A 17,646-nucleotide genomic window follows, 5' to 3' on the forward strand; every position below is an offset into this window, starting at 1 on the left:
GATCGAATAAAAGGTTGCTAGAATGGTTTGCATTTTAGATGAGCTGACAACTCTATTCAATGAATGATACTTTGACTCTCGCCTACCGGGACATTGTATCAGTTTGTTGGAAACCTTAGAAATTATTTAGGATTGTATGTTTTAGTATTTTCACTTGTATTCCTACTTGCTATATGTTTAATAATTTCTGAATTGTGTATGAATTTATATTGAACCATGTTATTTTCTATTATTAAATTGTAGTTTAATTTCGAATCTTCATTGTTGGTCTAACTTGGTTTGTTTATCTAATGAGATAAATCCCTAGTGGATTTTCACCATTAGACATACATAATAGTGTTAGATCTCGAAAGATAAATATTGTATATGCAACATCTAGCTGTTCATCAATTGATGACACCTTAAACTAGTATTTTTACGATATGAAACAAGAAGATTGAATAAGATTACTTTGACTTTCGCTAATCGAAGCATCGTTGGATTCTTATTTAAACAACGAAATTATCCTAATTCCTCCTAGCTTATTCATTTCGAATTAGCTCAATAACATATCATTGGATGAATGGTCTATAAATCATTTCATGTCATTCTATTTTCTCTTAAGAAATTAAATGACATATGATTATAACCCGAAATTCTATTCCACAATGATATAAGTCCTCAATCTTAGAAATCTCCTACTTGTATGGCAAATCTGACTTAGAGTTTAAATTAGTAGTGGTGGTCCAAGAAAGAATTACTCATTATATTTGGTATAAATTTAAGTCTTTGACTTTAATTTTAGATTCCAAACAGAAATTTTCTTATATTTCTATTTCCGGGATACAATACAGTTACACTTTCACAAGTGTTTAATAACCATCTTCTATCATTGGTTTCAAACTGTATGGAATATGAGTTTAATATTCTGTGACCAGGATCCACTTGCACTATTCTATGAACTCAATGAAGTAACTAAACCTAAGTCATCAAAAAGACACAACCACATTTTTATTAATCTATGGCATTTGTATCTTGTTCATAGTGGTTTTGACAAGATCAATCTCTGCAAAGAGTTAATATCCCTATATTCACTGAAAGTTGTTCATCTCATTCGTAGATGGATGTACATTCAGGGGTGGATATGAGTTTTTCGTTGTATTCTTAAAACGATAACTCTAGATTATACCTTATGCAAAGAAATTTGAAATGTTTGAAAATTTTTTGATTTCTAGCAATGGTTAAAACCATTAAGGTAAGTGGTTAAAGATCTTGCGAACTGATAGGGGTGGAGAAATAGTTAGTAGATATCAGTTCAAAGATCATTAATTTGATTTTTGAATTATATCCAAACTTACCTCCCCAGAAATTTTGATTTGCATATTGATGATTAGTTACTAGTCGTTGCCTAAATCCTTCTATGGTAATACAATTTCAGAATGATGTAATGGTTGTATGCTTAATGTAAATCATTACTAGATTCATGGATGACCTAATCAAAATCTTAAGAAAAGCTAGAACTGTTAACCATGGTTTGTTAGCTATTCTAAGTGATTAGGGGTGGACCATCCCATAGTCAATAGATAAGAAAGTGTTTGTTTAAACAAATACTAATTTTCTAAGAAAATGACTAAGTCTCAAAATAAAGTAGAAAATAAAGGAGATATTTTTCTTGATTCCAAAAGTGTTCTATCATCTTATATGACATATGATGATCCCACTGCCTCTGTTGTCTTGTCACAACCGAAGAGATCAATACCATTTAGTTTTCTTAGACATAATTCACGGTACCTTGTCGTAGTGGGAGAGTTTCTAGGAACTCACCTTCTTATGACTTGGAAGACACTAGTGATTAAAATCCATTGTGAGTTTAAACAAGTAATGGATTGTCAAGATAAGAAACTAAGAAGAAAGCCAAGAGAACTATAGTTTGATCCATTCACATGGAGTAACCTAAAGTTTTCTATTACAAGGACATAAAAGGAAATTTCGTGTATAAGTCTATTCAATGGACTTAACAAGACTTCCTGTTCCTAGTATTATAGGTTTGAGTTTATCTAAACCAATGGCTTATGGTATACCTGGTAATTACTTACTCTAATGCAAGCAACTTACTTTAGTAAGATGCTGAAGCATTTTCTTTCTAATGGAAATCTATAGAAGCTTCTCGACTTCTAGGCATAGATTTTATTTATCTAAGGAAAAGTCTCAACTATTCCAGAAAAGATAAAGCCATGAAAGAATTTCTTATATCAACAGTGAGAGATCTCAGATATGCTTTAGTATGCCTTAGACCAGACACCTGCTGTTGAGTGGGAGTAATGAGTAAGTATCAGATTAATCCAGGAGAAGAACATTGGAAGACAATCAAGTAAATCTTAAGATTAAGAAGAGGAACTATATGTTAGTCAATAAGAGTGTGTTTAAAACTCTTAGACTACACCACATCAGATTTCGAAACTTGCCTTTGTGCTAGAAAGTCTGCTGATAAGATGGTGATTACTCTGGGGGTGGAATAGTGATTTTGGAAAAGTGTAAAAACCTATCTGAAGTCTCTAGGTCTACCAGAAAGGGACTGAATGTTAAAGTTGCAGGAAAGGTACTTATTCAGTCTAAGGAAAGTTCTATACATCTTTGGCACCATTCCAAATTGCCTTAACTACTAGTGTTATTTCCTGATTAACCAAAAGTAGTTTCCAAAGATATAGAATCCAGTATCCCAAAAAGAGTAGACATATAGAGAGGAATTTCACATTATCAATGATTTTGTGATTAAGGAAGAGTAATGGTGGAGAAAAGGTTGTGTTTAATTCAACTTTTCAGATCCTATTACGAGGAGTTTACTACTACTACACTAGATTTGTATATCAAGGTGTTGAGATTATTTAAAATGCAATTTTTGTTTTATATTAGTGCAAGTGGGAGTTTGTTGGGTTTTATGCCCTAAATAAAACTCATTTCAATACAATCAGATTTACTTATTAATATAGATTAGAAATAACATTTAATGTTGCATGGTTCACATGATTTATTTCATGATTATATGTACATAATGTATGAATTCATCTGAAACCCTTTTCACATACTTGATCCTGTTTATTGTGCTGTCAACACATTGGAAAGTAAACATGACTATGTGAATAAAGTTTCCTAGATTTATCAGACACAGGGTTTTACTGATATGATAATCTACAACAGAGTTTACTTGCATTTGGAGAAATGCTATGTTCTTTCCAGAGCATTGGTTAAAGTAAAGCTCAGGTTGGATGCATGGAGTATGCATCGGAAGGGACCGATATTGAACTTTGACTTAGATTTATTAAACTTACCGTAAAATCTATTCAAGTCAATATCGCCTAGTTGATCCTAGATCAAATGATCTTAATCCTGTTATGATTAGGCTCAATCTCAGGAGGCTATTCGTGTTCTTTGATTTGTTAGTTAAGCCTACTTTTAGGTCAGGGTGATACGTACATTTTGGGAACACGGTAGTGCAATTGAGTGGGAGCGCTAACATAAACATGGAATCTATAGCTTCTATCTGGCGAATAGTAAGCAAAGGATGATCTCCTTCGAGCTTGACCAAACAAAAAATAAATGGTGGAGTACTCATTTCACATAAGCTGAAATATCATTTATACGGGGTCAAGTGTTTTAAGGATAAAATACATAGTAGGGTGTAACGGTAATCTAATCCCTTTACAGTGTAGATCATTCATATAGAGGATCATTGATCAAATTAGGATTATAACAATGGATAACTAATGATGTGTCTATATGGTGGAACATATAGAGCATTCTATATACTGAGAGTGCAATTCTAAGTTCTATGCGTGGATTCAACGAAGAATTAATAAGTCAGTGAATTTAGGTTATAAATTCTTGATCTGCTTATTGGAAGCTCGGTTATATAGACCCATGGTCCCCCCACTAGTTGAGATAATATTGCTTGTAAGACTCATATAATTGGTTTTGATTAATCAATTATAATTCTCAATTTAGATTATGTCTATTTGTGAATTTTTCACTAAGTAAGGGCGAAATTGTAAAGAAAGAGTTTTAGGGGCATATTTGTTAATTATGATACTTTGTATGGTTCAATTAATAAATATGATAAATGACAATATTATTTAATAATTATTTATAGTTATTAAATAGTTAGAATTGGCATTTAAATGGTTGAATTAGAAAATTGGCGTTTTTGAGAAAATCAGATGCAGAAAAGATAAAACTGCAAAAATTGCAAAAAGTGAGGCCCAAATCCACATTTCATGGCCGGCCACTTTTATAGGAATTATCCTCTGATATTTTCATTATTTTAATGCCAAATAATTCAAACCTAACCCTAGTGGAATGCTATAAATAGATAGTGAAGGCTTCAGGAAATTTACACTTAACTTTCTACTTTTTCCTTCAGAGAAAAACCTGAGCCTTCTCTCTCTAACCCTAGCCGCCACTTCATACTCTTCTTCTTCCTCTTCAATTTCGAAATCACTTAGTGTTAGTGTAATGCCCACACACAGCAAGTGATACCTCAATCATAGTGAGGAAGATCGTGAAGAAAGACATTCAACAAGAAGGAGTTTCAGCACTAAAGAAGGAGAGAAAGAGATCCAGGTTCAAATATTGATAATGCTCTGCTACAGAAAGGAATCAAGGGCTAGATATCTGAACGGAAGGAGTCATATTATTCCGCTGCACCCAATGTAAGGTTTCTAATACTTTATATGTGTTTATTTCATAATCGTTTTAGAAGTTCATATTTAGGGTGTTAATCAACATACTTGTGAGTAGATCTAAGATTCTAGTAAAATAATTTCCAACAGAATGGTCGGACGGTCACCAGAGAGTGGTCACCAGAAAGTGGTGGTAGTGGTTATGGCTTCTTTGAAGCTTTGAAGAGAGAAAGAGAAAGAGAGAGAAGTGGGAATTGAGAGAGAGATTATTTGGTAGGAAATTGGGTTTATTAAATAAAATGTGGGTCCCACCACATTTATGAATTTATTTTTCTTTTTGTCTTTTTGTCTACTCCATCAAACCAAGTCTTCACCAATTTGATTCTACACTATTATATTTATATTTATATTCTTAGATAAATATAATAGCTACGGAATAAATAAAATTAAGGATAATTTATATATTTCCCTCAAAAAAAAAAGGACAATTTATATATTTTTTTTCTAATCCTATTTTAATCTATTCCAGTGACTAAGCCTGTCGAGATTGGTACCTAAAAGTATCTAAAATCACTACTATAAAAAGACTAATCTTAGCAAGCTAGGCTCCCCATAATTAATAGGATTTTTACATGGTATATTGTATTTGGCATTTTATTACTTTTATACTGCACATTTGAGAGAGACACTGAAATTAGAAATTAATCAAATAAAACTAACAAACCAACACCCTGAAAGGAAAACAAAAAAGAAAGTATCTTTACAGATTTATTAATTCCCATACATGTATATTAACAGAAAATTCCATAGAAAAATAGATAAAATTCCAAAAATGAATGAAACCCAAATAACTGAGTGTAAAATTAAAGAAGGGAGGTGTACCAAACAAACACGAAGATAATCAATCATTCAATCAAATTTGCAATTGCAAGAGAGAGAGAGGAGAGGAGAGGAGAGATAAGCTCTGAAACTGATCATTTAGGGGGTGAATAGAGAGAGAGAGAGGAACAGATAAGAAATTACATTTATACTATCTTTTATACTGTCCATACTGCCACTCGATCATCATTTTGCATGCCTTTCATTATTTTATTTATTAATTAATTTTTTAAAAAAGTTGTTGATGTGATGCTCATGTCAAATCATGGCAGCTCACTGACAAATAAAAAAAATTATATATTATATTTGTTTTATAATCACACGTTACCTCACATTTCATCATTTCAATTTTTTTTATATCATCTTAAGTTATTCATCTCTCTCTCATGTTCATCTTCTTCTTCATGTTCTTCTTTATTTATTTATTTTTTTTGTTTACAAATTCATACAATTGTTTGAACTTTAAACTTTAGTTCTCAAGATGTGCTTGATGAGAGAGAGCGAGACAGAGAGAGAGAGACCAGTAGACAGAGAGCCTATCCCGTGAGAATATCTTCAAGAAGCACAATACAAAGGAAGAAGAAGAACAATAGACAACTCAAACTTTCTAAGTAAAAAAAATCTCTGGTTTTCTTTTTTGGGGTTATAGTTAGCTCTGGTTTTCACTACAAAAAACTGCTACTTTTAGTGACAACTTTTTAGTCACAACAGAAATTTTTTTTGACTAAATGTGACTTTTAGTCACAACAAAAAGTTACTTGTGACTAAATCATAGTATTTAGTTACAAGTTGTCACTAATATTTAGTTTTAGTCACAACAAATATTGTGACTAAAAATTCATTTAGTCACAACAAATTGTAATTTTTGTGACTAATACTTTTAGCCACGGACCTTTTAGTCACAACACAATAATGATAATTTATAATAAACCATAACTTTTTTATCTTTAGTCACAAATTTTGTTGTGACTAAAAGTAAAAAATTTTGTAGTGTTTGTGAGTGGTTTGTATCGTTTGATGGCTTTTATGGTTTATTTTGTTATTGTTTTATTATTGTTTTAATGTTGTTTTACTGCTGTTTTCTTTCAATTTTTTATCTTATTTTTTTAAATATTATTGTACTGCTCTATCTTTAATAGCAATAGGGAAATAATGAAAATTACATGTAAGTTATTTCTTCAGTATCATATACTTCAATATATGTTCAGTTTTCTTTTGTTGTTTTACTGTTGTTTTTTAGTTGTTCTCCTTCTTTTTATTTTTGATGTCTCCTCCTGTATGTTCTATTGTTGTGTCAGTTTCCTACATTTACTGCATTTGTTATGTTGTTTTTTTTTCCAGCCAGCTTCCATCCTCTTTTTTTTTTTGGTCTTCTAGATTCCACCACTTTAATGGTAGGTAAGTCTATTACTGTCTATGATTCTTTCATTCTGGTTACCTCATATAAATATTTAGTGGTTGGTTTAACATGTGTAATTTAAAACCAACATTTGTTAAACATACGAAACAATAGTGGAACAACCCAAAAATAACATTAGAAAAATCATGACAGCCCTAATATTAATGGTTTTAATGTTTCTGCTTCATCTCACCAGATTTAATAGTTTTTTTTGGTTGTTCTGGTGTTATTGTGGTGGTTCTGTCTGTGGGTGTAGAAGATGGAGACCTCGTTTTTTATTTTCGGTGTTTACAGTATAAAAGAAAAAAAAAGTCTCAAGGCAGTATAAAAGTTATTTTTGCTGTGTGACAGTATTTCTGTAAAAATTGGGTCAAAATCCAATATTTTTATAAGTTTCCCTAATTAATTACTCACTAATCTTTCCGGACTTGGCCCACGATCTTGGTACATAAATTTAGAAGAAATTGCATTAAATCTACTTTACTTTATACATTTTAATTTTTACTTTTATTCTTATATATTCTTTAAGATATACCCACATTTATAATGCCCCCGTTATACCCCTTAGGTTAATGTAAATTATGTGCTAGACTTAATTGGATAGGGAGAGTATATTGGGTAGCCCACTCACAAAAATAGATATATTTTAATAAAATATAATATAAGAGTATTTTTGATTAATAGATAAAATAAAAAAAGTATTTCTCAACTTATCCTTTAAATTTATACCTAACAAAATCAATCAATCTTAACGAGATCTGGAGTACTGCGGAGATAGCACAACTTTTAGTAGTGTTTTCATAGCACATAAAATCCTTTAAACAAATGAAGTCAACTTAGTCAAGTACACGTATACAACAAATAATCACAATCATCCCAATTATAAGAAAAATATTTGAATTTTATTATTGACACTAAAAAACTTGATGGTTGGCCATGATTTGATGGAAAAATATTGTAAAACTAATAAAAGAAAAAAAAACTTGCTATTAGCGTACGTAGTTATATTTAACTAGTAAACATTCTGTGCTTCGCGGCTGATATATAAAATATTTTAAATTATGTATAAAAAAATAAATTATGTATTTTAATTAATAATAATTACTTAGTTAAATTATATTAAAATTTTAACTTTATTATTCAAAAATTTATAACATAAATATTTAAGATATTAAATTTGTTGCTAATAAATATTGGAATTCGAAAAATAGTAGCATAAATCTTCATTTATGGTTTAATTTTTATTCCGATGTGTGTGTTAAGTTCTGGGTTCGAATTTTTTGTGTATGTTTTTAATGTTTGAGTTTAGTGTTTTACTGGGGTTCTAATATTTGACTTTGTGTTTATGAGATTTGTTTTTTTTATTTATTTATTTTTATAGATTTTGAGAACTTGAAATTTGATGTTGTTTCTATTAATTATTGGGATTGAGAGTTTGATTTTTCATACAGGAATTAAAGTTTACTTTTTCATTGCATTGATTGAAAAATATAGTAGAAAGTTTATGGAATGAGAATTTTAATATATGAAAATAGAATTGAAAAATAGCATTCGAATTGAGAATCAAAGTTTATTGTTAATCTGTAAAGATAATATGGCTGGAAGAAGATAGAAAAATTGATTATTATTTCATTTAATATGTATATAATGTTTTTTCTTTTTTGAATAATAAGAATTTATTTTAATTTATTTTTATTTTTTAAAATTATTTTTTCTAAAAGAATTATTAGTTTGGCCAATACTATATTTACATGTGGCACTTTATTGATCAATTAACAGAACGATAAATTGAGTGTTAAGTTTAGAAATTTGAGGATATCAATAGGAACTACAATGATGACATCAACTTTATATGATTGGAATATAAAAATATTAATGCATTATGAAAAAATTTGATTCATAATCTCACACCTGTTTCTTCTTCTATATAATCTCACACCTACTTTTTTTTTGTTCAATTCATAATGTTTGATTCATAATAAATTTTTTTATAAAAAAATACCATTCCTATATTCTGCAAATTAAAAAAAAAAGAATTCACACATATATATAGATAGTTATGAATACATATATATAATTGAATAATTATTTAATTTTAATATTATTAATTTAGTTTATATTTATAATTATGTGTTTTTTAAAAAATAATTAATTTAAGATAGATACTTTGATAGAAAATTTATTAAAATAATAATAAAATGTGTTGTAAATTTATGTTCAAATAAAATATTAAAAAATTAAGAGAATTAAGGAGAAAAAAGAAAAATAACTTTAGAGAGATTTTAGACCGCCACGTCACCGTCTCACCCTTCTCCTTTATGTATATAGATTATTTATTGGCAAATATATTTATATAGGTGGCATTTGGTAAGACTTTTTTAATCAGTTTTCTGTTTTTAAAAGTGAAAAAGTGAAATATTTTTCAAAAACATGTTCTATAAAACTGTTTTTACTTTTCAATTTTTTAATTGAGAATCAAAATTTTAAAAACAAAAAAAAGCACTTTCAATATTTTTTTAAAAAGTTTTTTTTTCTTAATCAATATTTTGGACTTCGATTAGACTCGGACCCAAATCCCCCCACGACCCTGGCACTAAACCCGGCCTCTGACCTGAACCCGAATCTGACCCCAGACCTAGACTCGACGTAAATAAAATAAAAAAATGAATATAAAAATGAACTTTACAGAACACATTTTTATTTTCTGTTTTTAAAATTGAAAAACAAAAGTCTTTACAAAAGATCTTACTTTTAGTCACAACAAAACTTGTGACTAAAAGTGAAAAAATTGTGACTAATTATAAATTATTATTACTATGTTGTGACTAAAAAGTCCGTGACTAAAAGTATTAGTCACAAAAATTATAATTTGTTGTGACTAAATGTATTTTTAGTCACAATACTTGTTGCGACTAAAACTAAATTATTAGTGACAACTTGTAACCAAATACTATGTTTTAGTCACAAGTAATATTTTGTTGTGACTAAAAGTCACATTTAGTCACAAAAAAATTATGTTGTGACTAAAAAGTTGTCACTAAAAATAGTAGTTTTTTTGTAGTGAGTAGTTACAGAACGTATTTTTATTTTTGAAATTAGAAAACAAAAGTGTTACCAAACGACACCATAGTTATATATATTATAATTAACTATAGCTAGAAATATTCCTATGTGTTTTATGATTAACAAATGATGGATACACACTTGGTGAGGAAATTAAAAATAAAAAGAAAGACTAACTAGAGATAGATAGTCTTTATATATGAAGTAATAATGTATTATAATTGGTTTGGTTGGTGTGTAATATTATATATAGTCTTTATAGTCTTTAAATATATAAATATATAGATATGATAATAGATTAAATTAATATACAAATTGGGTGCAATAATTAGTGTATAAATAGGTAGGAAATTAACTACAACATTTATCCTCATTAGTGGCGTACCTTCCGCCACTAATGATAAAAAAATCCACAGCTAAAGGTTAATATCGGCGGAACTCGCTATTAAGAATTCGTCTGTAATACTTGATCGCAAATAACATGTATTAGTAAACTGATAACCCATTGCTAATTATAGTATCAGATTATTCATAAATTATTATTGGGAAACTTACAAAAATACTGAAATTTGGGTTAAGTTTTACAAAAATACTGTCACAAGAAAAAGTTTTCAAAAATACTGTGTTTTTTTAAAACACCAGTAGAACACAAAACAGAACAACTCAAAACAACAGTAGAACAACTAAAAAACACTAGTAGAACACCAGTGAAAATTTAACACAATATATTGCAGTATGAAACTTATAAAAAAACATAGTAAAAAAGTAAAAAATACCGCCTGACAGTATTTTTATAAAAAAATGGCAAAAGTTAGTATACTATGTAAATTTCCCTTATTATTAGTGGCGGGCCAGTCCGCTTGTAATATATATTTTTTTAAAATTTTTAATATAAATTAATAATCAATATATTTTTAAATAAAAATATTAAATATTAAATAGTATAGATCAAAGTTTTAGGCTATTATTAATTGGTGCTGTTAAGTTGTAAGATATTTGTTGTAATAAAATTTGCTGATTTAGCAAAAAAAAAAAAATATTAAATAATAAAATTTAAGCAAATTAATTAATATAAATGTGAAGTAAAATTAAGTTTAATATATAATTATAATAGTCATTACACAAACTAGCTAATACAAATATTCTCCAAGTTAATAATTAAATTGTCTTAATTTAACAAAAATACAAAAGCTAATTACTAGCATCGTTCATAATCATTCCAAAACATGTCAAGGTTAATCTTTATTGTTGTGCCCTGTGGCCGACGGAGAAGATCGCCTATGCATGAGGTCGCTAAACTAATCTCGAAATTGTGAGTGTTCGGGGTAAATAAAAATGTTACTCTTGTTAACAAACCAATAAACTCACTATTATTAGTAAATACTTAAATGATATGGAATAAGAATATATCATTATTTAATAAATGATTATTCATTATTTAAATGACTTATTTAGTTTCACTACTATAAAAAAAAAATTTAGCGGCAATCTTTTCGGCCCTTTAAAGGTGATTTTGAAGAATTTTGCGATTGTCGCTGTTCTAGGGTTCACTAAAAGAACGCAAGAAAATCAAAGGCATAGGGAGTCCCTATGACATCAGTTATTATATGAAATACAACCGACGCCATAGAGACTCTCCAAAGCGCTAGATCGCCCTTATAGCGACGATTATTGTTAAATAAATCGACGTTATAAATCTCTATAGCATCGGATATTTAATAAATAATCACCCCCATTTCGTTTTGTTTTTTTAAAAAATAATTCTAATTAATAATATGATTTTGATATAATTTTTTTTTTCATATATATTTTTATTTTTATTAATATATTTAAATTAAATATTAATTTCGTATAACTAAAAATTAAATTGACAATCAAAATAAATGTACATATTTACATTACTCTAAATAAATATATTACACAAATATTCTAAAATTAATCTAAGGTGGCGTTTGGTTGGAAGGAATGAAAACATAAGAATGGGAATAGGAATATATAGGAATGGAATGGAATAAAATTTAAAATGCATAAAAAAATTGATAAAAAAATTTATTAAATTTTTTGTCATCATGCATTGGAATGGTCTTTCCTTCCATTTTAAAATGGAATTGTCATTCCACCAAAATGTTAGAAAGACCATTCCATTGGAATGACATTCTAACACTTTAATATGCAACCAAACAAAGGAATGGAATGGAGATTGTTTCCTTTCCTTTTCATTCCATTTCATTACCTCCAACCAAACGCCACATAAGTGTTTAAGAGTTATCTAAATATAGAAAAAGAGAAAAAACATTCTTGTACAAGTGTTCTACTCATTGTGAACCACTGCAAACAATTTTGTTAGCCTCTCTCGTTGTAACGGTAAAGTCTTTTTTTGCATCATATAGAGACTATTGTCCAAGCTTTCAAAAGAGCAAGTAAATATTTTTATTAGTGTATATATTAGATTGTTTGTTAAGATAATAAATAAAATAATTAATAATTAATAATTAAAACTTACTTTTTTTATGTTTATGAATCTACTAGAATTTCTAGATTTGACGATCTCACTGGTGTATCTCAAGATATAAAAACTACATTCTTAATTTTTAGGCTACTTTAGGTAAACTGCTTCTGTTATTTCTAGATACGGTCCAAAGAACGCATTCATCCTCCCGCTCTTCTTGTATGCCTTATTTTGAAAATTTTATTACTATGTCAATCTATTAACATAAATTAGTTAAAAAATTTCTTATATAGAGAGTAATTAAATTTTTACCTCCTTAACATATATCATCAAATTGTTTGATAGGTTTGTGGCCAATTAGGGCCCAAATGTATAATCTTTCTTCACGTATCGACCTCGAGCATCTAATGTGTACTAATATATATATAAGATAGTGTAAAAATAATTCAATGAATAATAAAGAAAATAATTTTAAATTATATCTCTTAATAGTAGGCTTTACTTGATATTTCAGGGAATAAAGAATATTTGGTATTGGCTTTTCATCATTCCTAACTAACTAGCCAATCTGGTAGCCGCATTCTGAAACTGTCAGTCTATAACTTTATCACCGTATATATTGTGAGAAGCTCCGAGTCATAAAACTTGAAAGCATGTTTCATGTCAGATAAGCCTTCCCAAATGCACCTACATTAATTAAGTGTTAATGTTTTTTTTTAAATTTCAGCAAAAATTCTCCGATAAATAGGATTACCCAACCTGTAGATATTCAATGTTATAATAGCCAGTATAATTTCTCTTGGAGAATTTCAAGTTAGTTAGGTTAAAGAAAATATACCTCAATCCGAAAAGAATTCCTTGGTTTCTGATAAATTCACATAACATAACTTGTTGTACATCTTCCCCAGTTATTGTGATGTGTGTATGAGGCGTTATAAATCCACGTTCTACCGAAAGTTTGGTTGTACCATGTTTTCCCTTTACGCTCAAATATTCGTCAACCATGAATCAGATGGACTTGGGAGTTTTTGCCATATTGCTGGAGTGAATAGTCCATCATCACCACCACCATCTTCTTATAACGCCCCCACTTTAAGCCTCCATTGGACCTTTCCTCACGGATTTATGGCTCTTATACATGGGTACGTCACATTGTCTGTTTCATGGAGTAACGACAGACCCTACAAACCAACAAGAGTGTTCCACTGTACTTTATCCTCATTCACACGCTTCCTGGGAAAACTTCCCAAGAGGTCACCCATTCTAAATTACCCTTAATCAAGCACGCTTAACTGTGGAGTTCTTTCATGATGGGCGACCAGATTACAGGATGCATCTTATTGATATAGGTAGTACCAATCAATCCATTTAATTCCTCTTCAACTGTAGTCCCATACCTACACTATCTCAGAATCATCAAACTTGACCTTCCTCAAGCGATGTGGGATTGCACAGCTTACCTGGTATTTCCCCTTATGGATCACAAGACTACTGACTATCACAATCACCCCCCCTTTGGGTGTCCAACATCCTTGTCGACCACATGGATGGGTCAAGAATTTGATACCATTTGTAATGCCCCCGCTTTAAGCCTCCATTGGGCCTTCCCCGACAAACTTATGGCTCTTATACATGAGTCACATTGGTTGCTTCATGGAGTGACGACATACCCTATAAACCTACACGTGTCCTCACTCGCACGCTTCCTGGGAAAACATCCCAGGAGGTCAACCATCCTAAAATTACTCCAAGTCAAGCACGCTTAACTATGGAGTTCTTTCGTGATGGGCTACCAGACAACAAGATGCACCTTGTTGATATAGGTAGTACCAATCCTTCCTTTTAAGTCATATTCAACTATAGTCCCATACCTACACAGTCTCAGAATCATCACACTTGACCTTCCCCAGGCAATGTGGGATTGCTCAGCTAACTCGGTATTTCTCCTTACAGATCACGGGATAATTGATTGTCACAACAACCCATCTCCCTTCTTTGAACCATGATACAAGTAAGTTTTCAAACCCTTTTTAACTTTTTTGTTTTCGCACTAGGGTATAAATTTTATGTTCAAGTTGTGTTCTAAATTGACTATGCATGTGACTGTTAGGAAGAGTGTATGGGAGATTAGCAGTTGTAGAGCTGATTAGGAATGAGATTATCTTGCCATAAGTGTGGTTGCATTTTTTGAATAAATTGGTTCGAAAGCTGGAACCTTGTAGGGGTAATTTTTGTGAAGTTTAGGTCAATCTCAGTTTATCCATTTGGAGTCACCTAGGATTTGAATTGGATTATTTCTTAGTTTCTCGCTACTCTGTGATTTTTTGTGGGTTCTCGACCTGATATTCAAAGGCAATGTCCTGTGAGGAAGACGCTTCTGAGTGATGGATCAAGAAGGCACCTCTCCAAGAAATTTTAGGGGCGGCCTTCCCGAATACCCTTGTTGTCCTTAAGATATAGGGTATTTAAAACAACGTGAATTTATTTTTCCTCTCGCCACTTGCATCATCTTATTGTATTTGGACAGATGTGTCCTAGGATTCGTACGACCATCATACAACTCTATTTGTGGCATTTAGAAATTCTCAGCTAGTGGGGCTTCTGTGATCTGCCTAACAAAAAGTTTTGGGTCCTCATCTTCCGACTCTGAGAGGGTCCCACTTTGTTCTGGACATGCTTAGTTAAAGTAGCAATTTGCTCTTCTAATCTTTTTGTGTCACTATCTGGAAGGTCGCGTCTGCAAACCTTATCATTTAAGTGATTCCTTAGGTCGTTTCCACGTGGCATCACCTTCTCTCCTTTAGCCTTTTTATACTTGGCGTCAAGATGCCTTCGAAGGTTCACAGTAGACCAGCTATCTTTGGAGAACTGTTCTTCTATCCTAACATCCTGATTAACAGAATCGCTAGGGCAGTTTTTTCTTCCCTTAGGCTTAGGTACTTTTGTACCAGGCCTCTTTGGCGCAACTTGGCCTTTTGGAGCAAAAGGGTGTCCAAGCCCAGAGTCATCGGTGGCCTTCTGCATCTGCAAGGGCTGGTTGGTTAGATTCATGCCTTTTCTAGGAGGTGAGGGAGAAATTTTGTTCTGAAGCTCACCCACCTTCCCCTTCCCCTTGTCCTTTGTAGGAGTAGAGGGTCCAACGTCAACAGGGCTCGCTCTATCATCTTCGTCAACTAATAGTATTGAAGTGTCCTCTTCAGAATCTTTTTCTAGGTCATCGAGTCTCGCTTGAAAGTGGGCCATCATCTTTTCCATTCTTTTTAAAACCACTACTACCAAAATGAGTTTTAGTGACACTTCACTGCGTGTCACTAATGTGAGTGACTGGAAAGATAGTATTTCGTGACACTTCAAGGTGGGTCACTAAACTCTTTCAAAGTCACTCATCGCGTGTCACTATAAGTTTTTAGAGTCAGACTTTGTTAGATTGTAAAGTATTAGATACTCTTACAGAGTGTCATTGTATGTTTTTTTTTTAAAAAAAAATAAATATTATTTTTTATTCAGATTATATATTGTAAAATTTATTATAATAATTTAATTAACAATATTTTGATAAGAATATACTTAATGATATAATTTAATTAATTATATATCAATTATGAATTAATGTAAACCAATACATCAAAATACCACAAAATATATACAAATCATGAAACAAAATTAGTAAAACTTAATCAAAATTTATAACTCAATTGAACAGTAAAACAAATCTCATAACAGTAAAATAAATGAGCATAAACATACATTTAAAATAAAATTAAGATTCTTAAATCTTTAAACAATAAAATACAAAATTTTTTATATGCCTAATATCAAATCCCATAAAAACCCAAGCAGCGGTGACCTCCGTTTGGCTCGTCGGTGATGCTGGACGTTCGTCGTTTAGGAAGAAGATCGGAGCTCAGGCCACATGACAAAACCAGAGGGAGAGAAAAGTTGTCACCTCTGATTAGCTCATCCTCGTTGATGGCGTGCGAACGAAAGAGGAAACCACTGCCGTTTGAGATTCCAGGTGTTGCGAGCATCATGTGGTCAATTTGGACAACCGTAGTTCGGAGAAAGGCCTGGCAGCATCACCGCGCAAGGGAAATAGGAAAGATAGATGAGAGAGATATTGGGGCTTTGGATTTTCTTGGGTTGAGGAAGCCATGGCCGGAGCACGACTGTCCAGCCGTGGTCACTCCAGACCAGACGCAGTAAACAAAGGGAAAGATAGATAGATACGGGAGGATGTGGGAAGATGATGAGATTTAGGGTTTGTTTCAAACAAAAAGAATGAGATTAATTAATTAGGGTTTCAACATATCCCTTTTGTACCCCCATTTATTTTATTTTTTATTTTTTTTATCTTTTTCTTTTGTTGCTTTTAATAAATATATTAAGAGAGAAAGAAGGAACCGTTGCACATGTCCTTCAACTTTTTTTTGCTTTTTAATTTTTTTCTTTATTTTTATTGAATCTTTTGTGACCCACCTTGTGGGTTTTCTTGTGTGTCACTATATATTTATATATTTTTTAAAATAAATAAGTTTTTAGTGACCCTTCAGATATATAGTAACACACATTATGGAACATATATTTGAAATTTTTACTGTCTAGTAATGTGTGTCACTAACAATTGACTAAAACATTTAGTGACCCACACTTTTGTGTGGGTCACTAAATTGTGTAAATTGTAGTAGTGAACTCTTCTTAACAGGAAAACTTCTATTGGGTTTCAAGTAGCTTGTTAGAAACTCAGACAAGATCTTGGTTTTGGTCATAATGATACTTGTCTTTATAGTACCCGTCTTTGATGTAGCCATCCTCCTCCTCCTCTTAGTGTCATGGTCTTCGCCTTTGACTTGCTTGCGACGTCGATCTGGGTCATCCCTTCTTCGTGAGCTTCAGATATATCCCCTTCCCTCACATTGCTCGACGGAGCGTGCATTGAAGGTGGTAGGGGTGCATCTTCCATGACAACGTTGGGTTCAGCAGATGAGTCTTCTCTATCACTATTTTTCACGTAGCCACCATAATTGCAGTAACACAATAGCTTAGATCTTTCCTCATTTCTTAATAAAAGCACCAAAATATTTATCGAGATTTTTAAAAAGTAAATAAATCCAAGCTTTAAAAAATAATAAAAACAGAAAGTAAAATAGGCATAGGATTTTACGTGGTTCAAGCGTAAATTATCCCTAGTCCACGAGTCAGTA

The sequence above is a fragment of the Cannabis sativa genome, chromosome 2 (genome assembly GCF_029168945.1).
Source record: "Cannabis sativa cultivar Pink pepper isolate KNU-18-1 chromosome 2, ASM2916894v1, whole genome shotgun sequence".
Taxonomy (NCBI): domain Eukaryota; kingdom Viridiplantae; phylum Streptophyta; class Magnoliopsida; order Rosales; family Cannabaceae; genus Cannabis; species Cannabis sativa.